We start from the raw sequence: 7,377 nt of genomic DNA on the forward strand, positions 1-7,377 counted from the left end.
TGCTAAGTACTGCATGAATGTTCCTAATGATGAACACTTCATGCTGGCAAGTATTGTAAGTTGCTGACAAAGTTGAGCATGTGGTGGATCATTGGGTCTATAGTGTGGCGGCTGTTAGGTGTGAAATATCAATCTAAAAACACAGGCTCAAAATCCATTTGGATGGCTGGGGAATTTAAATGTTATGAAGTAAATACATTTGCGATTAAAGAGATGGGAATAGCAACAATTTGTCACAAAAGTCAATCTAGTTTGAAAATTCCCTTCATGGATTGAAGTCTTATCTTCCTTACCTTCTCTGCTCAATGTGGAATCTAAATACATCACAATGCAGTTGATTCATAACTGCATTCTGAGCAGGCTGAGCAAGTCAGTCAGAGGGATCTTAGGATGGGAAATAAATTCTGACCGAGCCAGTGAGAGCCACTTGCTGTGAACAAGTGGCTTTGTTACATCGAACATAGAACACTGCAGCACAGGTATAGCCCATGACGTCTGTGTGGACATGATCCCCAAGTTGAACTAAAACTTCCACATGATCCACACCACTCCATTCCCTGCAGTCATGTGTCTTTTTAAAGCCTTTTAAATACTACTGTCATAGTTGCTTCTACCACGACCCTTGGCTAAACATTTCCTCTCTCATGTTCTCTAGTAGTTGCATTTTTGCCCTAGAACTTTTTTTTTTTGACTGTCTACCCTATGCTTGCCTCTCATAATTATGTAAGCTTCTGTCAGGTCTCCTCTAGGCCTCCAAAACTTCAGTGAAAACAACCCAAGTTTGTCCAATTGCTCCACACACCTCATACCCTCTAATCCAGGAAGTATCTTGTCAATTTCTTCTGTATTCTTTGCCAAGCTTCCACATCCTTCCTGCAATGAGGGACCAGTTTTGCACACAGTACTCTAAGCAAGGCCTAACCAAAGCATTATATAGCTGCAACATGACTTCTTTAATCATACACTCCTGCAAAAACAAGATCTGTGCTGAGCAAAAGGTATGAGGGATTACAGACTCTAGGCGGAGCAGAAAAGGCAAGAAACCCCCACCGCGTCTCCCATGGTGTGGACCAGCAAAGGGCTCAAATGCTGAGGAACTGTGGTAAGCCAGAGTAAATATGTTTGGATGTGCTGTATAGATGTTTGGATGTACTTGAACACGGCCCTTGCAGACTGTACCTGAGGTTCCTCCCACTGAACCCCGAATAAAAGTGACTATGCCACAGCCTTCAGTCCAGGCATGTCGACCAGCTCTACGACTTCTAGACATTGAAATTATTGATGATGAATCAATTTAATTCACAACAGTTTTTTTTGGTAATGGAGTAGATCCTGAAGCCGGAAAACTTAGACCTCTACTCATAATTTCCTGACGCATCCAACAGGCTGCGTTGCTCCAAAGCATTCCTGCAGGCCTCTTCTGCTATCATCGGATCAGAGGATGACAGACTGCAATTACTCTATTCCCGGGTAAAGCTTCTGGTATACTTGATGATCATGAATGCCCAGCCATAGCCAGCAGCAATGGACATATTGAACAGCCAGTACCAGTCGAAGGTAAATGAGGTTTACGCTAGGCACCCCCTGATGGTATTGGAGGTTTGGAATCTGCAGAGGCTGCAGGATCACTGGAGATGAATTAACAGACACTCAATGACTCTGAAGGGACTCCCACCTTTCAAAATTTACCAGGGTTGTAGGTTAATTGGGTAGCACGGGCTCGTGGGCTGAAATTGTCTGTTACTGTGCTGTATGTCCAAATTTAATATTTTGTACTTACATTGTATTTTTAATTGATCAAAGTTTCATTGAGCATATGGCTGCAGAAAGAAGACAAGAAGAAGAATCAAGTGAAATTAGATGAGATGACCAAAAGCAGAGGGGTCATGATATGGCATAGGTGGGAGACGTAAGAAGACACCTCTCCCGACATAACTATTTAAAACCCAATTTTTCAAAGAAGTTTTTTGTAAAACAACAACATTAAAATCCTTTATAATCAGTAATAACAGTAACTATGAGGAAAACTGAGGTTCAGACAGTGGAAAAAAAACACTTTGTAGCAAGCTACAGAAGAACTAGGGCCTACCTTGGAAATTGAGCCTGGATACTCAATTCCTCTTTCTCCGAAATCGTCACAGCATCGAAAATACAGGTAATGTTGGTGCCACCTCCCCTGGGTACCGAGGAAGATGGCGCTGGAGCTAGGAAGCAACAGCTTCAACCTCTTGAACTGCAGGATCAATTGCGCATGTGCGTGACACAGGCTGTAACTCTGCCTGCAGGGGGGTGGGGGGGGGACCCTCGTAGCCCAGCAATGCTGGACTGCCGAGGGAAAGGCCTAGACCCTGCAGATGGGTCGCGCAAGCATTCACATCATCGGAAGAGGAAGAAGAAATTGTCAGGACTGAAGAAGAAGATACCTTACTGGTAACAGAGGAGGAGGAAACAGTTATGTACCAGATTAGTTTGTTATAATTTTATACATTAGTTGTATTTAACACCTCAAAAATTAAATAGATATAATTTAATCTCTTCAGATTTATGCTTTAGATGTTGTAAAGAAGTAGGTTCTATTTTACATTTGACTTGCCTTTGTGATAGTGTTAAATCCTTTTGAAGGAATTTTTAGAGAAAGTTTTAAAGTTTCAAATACCCATGGATCCAAAATTGTTTTTATTAGGCAATGTTAAAATGTTGAGTTTGAAATTGAGGTTGACCATGTATCATATTGTGTTTTTAAGACTAGCAATGGCTGTATCAAGAAAATGTATAGCCATTACTTGAAAAATGAAATTGATTTGGGTTTGAAAAGATGGCATATGCAATTGAGATCATGTATCCCATTGGAGAAAATAACGTATAAGTTATGTGATAATTATCTTTTTTTTTTCTGAAAGAATGGAACCCTTATTTGGATTATATGGGTTTAAAATGTTGAATTCCCTGTGGCTCATTGTGTGATACTCTGATCCATGGCATTTGATTGTGTTGGCAATGGTTTAAATCTCTTGCTTTCTTCTTTCTTTCTTTGGGTTGGGAGTGAGGGGGAGGTTGTGGAGGGAGGGGGAAATTAGGTTATATACCACATTGTTGGACGCTATCGGTAGTCCAATAATGATGCAGACAGAAAACTGAGGGAAATGATAGGCTTTATTAAGCAAGAGACTGCTGGCCCGAGTCTAGGCTAGGAAAATGAGCAGGAAAGAGAGGGGATTTGACCTTTATGGCCAGGTGTCACATGCGAAGGATCAAGGGAGAAGCTAAGGTAGGGAGACCCCCAGAGGGCGGGCCAGCCAGTACATACAGCCATATCACCACACACATGCATTTTGTTGGATATAATTCATTATTAATTTAATGCAATGTGGCTTAAAATTTTTAAGTTAAATATTTTTTTAAAAATGACCAAAAGCAAGGTTTTGCAAGGTTTTCTGAAATTTTTTTTTGTGAAACTGGAAAGGGTTTGAATAAATTTAAAGGAAGAAAATCAAGATTGAAATGTCTGAAAATTGAAGCTTCTGCTTTGATCAAGCTCAGTGAGAAGGGAGATCTGTGATAACCCCCCCCCCCAACAACTGAAGAGTGAAATCTGAGGCAAAAGTTCAAGGTGGTTACAGAAATAGCAAAGCTTTAGAGATGGCTTTGTAGCTGAGGATGACCATATTGGGGTTGTGATACTAATGTAAGATGGTGCTTATATAGTTTGGTAACAGTGATACTGTTGAGATGACCATTAAAGAATGAATGTGGATTTCAGTTTCTGCAGTAGTTAACAGGCAAAATTATATAGTCTTGATTGGCTGACCTTGAATTTAATATGTCTTCCCTACACAAAACCAGCAGTCCTTTGCTAATTAAATCTGGCAGAATCTACTATTTGAAAGAATAGCAGCAAACAGCTATACTGTTTATGAAACATTGCAACTTAATACTGCAACTTACTAATTTATGCAGAAAGAAAGCTGATTTCATATTGACAGCTTTTGTAGGGTTAAAAGAGTATTTTTGAATGGGCATATACATAACAAATGAATTCAAGCGACAAGATGAAACATAGACAACTGATAGTAATTTAGCAGCTCATTTACCTTTTAATTATCAATCCTACCATTAAATGCTTTGTATCTCATTCTCCCTGTTACATTTAACATGTGGAACCACAATAAAAAAAAGGTCTTTACTTAAGGGAAAGCAGCTCTGGAAGGCTTTGAAAAATGCATTGAAAGTTATTATATTCTAAAAAACCAGTAAGCAAAGGTAATGTTCATTGTGATAGCCATGCCAGAAATGTCACCTTCATGCTTTGTTGGTGAACAAAATTCAAAGTGATAGCTCAATCTGCTAAATGGTGGTGGGTTTGAAACAAGTGAGTAATTATTGATAGGAAATGGTTTACATTTTGTGAAAAAAGGTGCAAATTCCGTTATATGCTGACATTTCCTTCTGTTGGGTTGTTTCCCAGCAAAGCTTGGGCTCAACTAAAAAGTACAAATACTTTTTATAGGTATTTCTACAACTACCTGGGTATTAAAATCTATTTTAATTTACTGTAACCTTGTGGATATTGATGATCCATAGAAAGAGAGATTTGCGAGGGGAAGATAAAATGTCAGTGAATTACTTTTCTTTAGTAGGTATACAAAAATTGGTTTCCTTAACGCCTGAACAAAATATGGTGATTATTCTTTTTTTCTATTAGTGGCCTACAGGAAACCTAGCTCCAAGCAACTTGGAGAAACATGTCACCTTGAATAAAGGAAGTGAAGTTTGCAAGACAGCAATGGGTCTTCTCAGTAACTCATTTAAGAGTGTATCATTTTTCGGAGACATCTCCATCCTACAACAGATGTAGTTAAAGTGCTGTGGCATCACTTCTTTTTAAAAGGATGCTTATTTGAAATTAAAATTAATTATTGAGCTCTTCAAAATTTGTTCATGGCCATGCTGACATGTGGTGAGTTTGAGGCACAGTGGAAACATTGATTCATGGACATTGAAATACTGTCAAAGTTACACCAGTCTGATCTTTGTTTCTGAAGTCAGGAGACAGTATGACATTTTGCTTAAGGTTTCTGCAATTGTTGGTTTTGTAGACTGCTGAGAATATAAGCCTGCATTCCTATTAAGGATCTATATTACAGATATACAGGTGAAACATCCTTGCTTAACTTGGTGTGGATAGAAGCCTGGCAAAGGAGGCGATGAGTCAGCATACAGGAGGGAGATTGAAAACTTGGCTGAATGGTGCATTAACAACTTTGCACTCTATGTCAACAAAATCAAGGAGCTGATTATTGACCAGGAAGGGAAAAACAGAGGTGTACAATCCAGTGATCATTGGGGGATCAGGTGGAGAGGGTGAGCAAATTTAAGTTTTGTGAATCACTATCTCGGAGAATCTTTCCTGGACACAATACACTAATGGCATCATGAAGAAAGCATGTTAGCACCTTTACTTCTTCAGGAGTTTGTGGAGGTTTGGTATGACAAATTTCAACATGTGTAATGAATATGTTGCTGACTAGTTACATCATCGTCTGGTATGGGGGCACCAATATTCCTGAGCAGAAAGGCCTGCAAAACATAATGGATACTGCCCAGGATATCACAGGTTAAACCCTCCCCACCATCAAGAACATAAAACTGGCACCTTAAGGTTCAGGGACAGCTGCTACCCCTCCACCATCAGACACTTCAATAACAAACTCAAAGTCCAAACTCAATCGGAGTTTCATTTATGGACCTTTACTTTTTTAACTTTACTTTTCTTACCAAAATTTATCAGTTGGATGAAATTTATATATTTATCTCCTCCATATTCAATTTTTACTCACTCAATTAAATCTAAACCTTGTAAGTAGTATCGTGGTACCAGACAGGGATGCCCTTTAAGCCCATTAGGGCTTACTGGGCAATGGACCTACTGTTTTTGGGCGAGGAGTCGGAAGAGGCGGTGAATCGGAGCTCAGGCGACTGTTGAGAGGAGGAGGAGCTTGGAGAGGTCAAGGGGTTAATTGGTCAAGGGCCAATAAAAGGAGGGTAGGTATTAGGGAGCGGCCAGTAAGGAGCAGCCCAGTGAGTGGCCTGGTGAAGGAGTGGGGCTTCGAGGCTTTGGCTCGTGAGGCTTCGGCGAGCAGAGGCTTCGGACGAGCATACCTAAATTGAGGTAAGATGGTCACATTTAATTTAATATATATCTTTTTATATTTACTCTGGTAAGGTACAAGGTGAAGGAGGAAGGATGAGTGTGAGGGCAGTTTCCTGCTCCCTTTGTCACATGTGGGAAGTCTTCTAACCTCCCGGATGTCCATGTGTGCACTAAGTGTGCTGAGCTGCAGTGTCTAAGGGACCGAGTTAGGGACCTTGAGCTGCAGCTTAATGACCTCGCTTTGGAGTTATAGTCAGGTGGTCACACCTGGCCCACAGGAGGGGAGCAGTGGGTTACTGTTATGAGGATGAAAGAGAAAAGTCGGGCTCCAGAGAGAGCATCTGAGCCTGAAATCCTCAGAAATTGATACTCCTCCTTGAGTACTGAGGAAGGGGATAGTCAGGCTAAGGCAGGCAGAGGTGTAGGATCAGCCTCTGTAGCCCAGAAAGGAAGTAATAGGAAGAATAGGGCAATAGTTATAGGGGACTCGTTGGTGAGGTGGACGGATAGAGGTTTTTGTGGACAAGATAAAGAAAACCGGATGGTGGTTTGCCTCCCTGCTGCCAGGGTCTGGGATGTGGCTACACGAGTCCAGAACATCCTAAAGGGGGAAGGGAAAGAGCCTGAGGTCGTGGTTCATGTCGGTACCAACGACATTGGTAGGAAGGAAGAAATGGTCCTGCAAAATGAATATAACAAGTTAGACAGGGAGCTCAGAAGAGGACCACTAAGGGTGTAATTTCTGGATTAGTTCCTCCTGTGACAGTGAGGGCAAAAATAGAGTCAGGTGGAGAATGAATGTGTGGCTGAAGGGGTGGAGTAAAAGACAGGGTTTTAAATTCTTGGACCACTGGGACCATTTCTGGGGGAGATGGGACCTATGCTGTAAGGATGGGTTACATCTAAATCCCAGAGGTACCAGTATCCTGGCAGGGGCATTTGCTAGGGCTTTAAACTAGTAAGGTTGGGGACAAGGGTTCATGTCAGGGAGGATAACAAGAACAGAGTTTTTAGGCAAAGAAAGAAAGCTTTTTCACACAATCTGGAGATGGAACAGCAGCAGGTAATAAATAGTGGCCATAGTAACAATTGTAGAGAGGGTGAGAGGCAGAAAGTTAAATGTAGAAGATCTCTGAGATGCATTTATTTCAATGCAAGGAATGTGGTAAACAAGGTGGATGAACAAATGGTGTGGATTGACATGTGGCGTTATGATGTGATAGCAA

General features: G+C 41.0%; 1 long non-coding RNA gene across 1 annotated transcript; it reads left to right on the forward strand.

The window, feature by feature from the left end:
• Positions 1–363: 363 nt before the first annotated feature.
• LOC138763248 (uncharacterized) lies at positions 364–4,931 on the forward strand. The gene is made up of 2 exons (XR_011357442.1): positions 364–1,102; positions 4,703–4,931. It is a non-coding gene; the product is annotated as an uncharacterized lncRNA (long non-coding RNA).
• Positions 4,932–7,377: the final 2,446 nt, after the last annotated feature.

Source organism: Narcine bancroftii, chromosome 5 (genome assembly GCF_036971445.1).
Source record: "Narcine bancroftii isolate sNarBan1 chromosome 5, sNarBan1.hap1, whole genome shotgun sequence".
In the NCBI taxonomy this organism is placed as follows: domain Eukaryota; kingdom Metazoa; phylum Chordata; class Chondrichthyes; order Torpediniformes; family Narcinidae; genus Narcine; species Narcine bancroftii.